The following is a 778-nucleotide window of genomic DNA, read 5'->3' on the forward strand; positions in this document are numbered from 1 at the left end:
TGCTCGCAGGTTCCCATAACCTTAAGATTAAGGAACCAGGCAAAAGAAGTTTCCCGGCCGGGAGGAGGCACGCAAGGCTTTGTTCAGAGTTGCTCCTATTCAGGGCTCCACACCTTACAGCCTGAGGCCCCCTTCCCGAGGCCTCTCCATCTGTGCCGCTGCTGAAGGCAGCAGCCACCCCACTTTTCCCGTGGAACCCCGACTTGGCCGGAAGTGCAGCACTCCCAGGCAATCTCCGCCCCAGCCAGGAGACCTCCCCTAGGCCAACGAGTAAAGCAAGACTCCAGAAAGTTCCACGAGCCCCGGGAACCCGTGCTCGTGCCCACCCCCACAGGGCCATTCGTCTCAACCCTTTCCTGCCCGTGCGCCCCCGCGCCGTTGTCCAGGTAACCGCGGGGCGGTGGCAGCTGTGGGTAGGGAGGGACTTCCGGCGGGTGACGCGCCTGAGCTCGGCTACAAAAGACGACGGCTGCGGCGCGCCGGGCGGAACTTTCCAGAACACTCGGTGAGAAGTGGAGGAGCGGCGGCTGCCCGGGCTGCGCACAGCAACGCGCTCCTTCCCGCTCCCCCATACCGGCCTCGGCCCGCTCACCGGTGAGTTGCAGCCCTCGCGCTTCCCCTCCTCCTGAGGTCGGTGCCATTGGTGGCGCCGGAAAGCCGGATGGAGCCGCGGTCTGGAGGCGGTTGGCTCCCGCGTGGGCGGGAGGGTTGTGGGTTCCTGTTTCCAGGGTCCCTTTCAGCGTGCCGCTGTGGTGCCTCGACCACCCAGCTCACTCTC

At 65.8% G+C, this 778-nt stretch overlaps 1 protein-coding gene across 1 annotated transcript in view; it reads left to right on the forward strand.

The window, feature by feature from the left end:
* Positions 1-426: 426 nt before the first annotated feature.
* Positions 427-778, forward strand: part of DNAJA1 (DnaJ (Hsp40) homolog, subfamily A, member 1) — a 12,992-nt gene continuing 12,640 nt past the window's right edge. Inside the window, exon 1 of the mRNA XM_004677717.2 lies at positions 427-594. The gene's annotated coding sequence lies outside the window, so the exon portion shown is untranslated. The remainder of the gene's footprint in view (positions 595-778) is intronic.

This window comes from Condylura cristata, unplaced genomic scaffold (genome assembly GCF_000260355.1).
Source record: "Condylura cristata isolate star-nosed mole 26May11 unplaced genomic scaffold, ConCri1.0 scaffold00006, whole genome shotgun sequence".
In the NCBI taxonomy this organism is placed as follows: domain Eukaryota; kingdom Metazoa; phylum Chordata; class Mammalia; order Eulipotyphla; family Talpidae; genus Condylura; species Condylura cristata.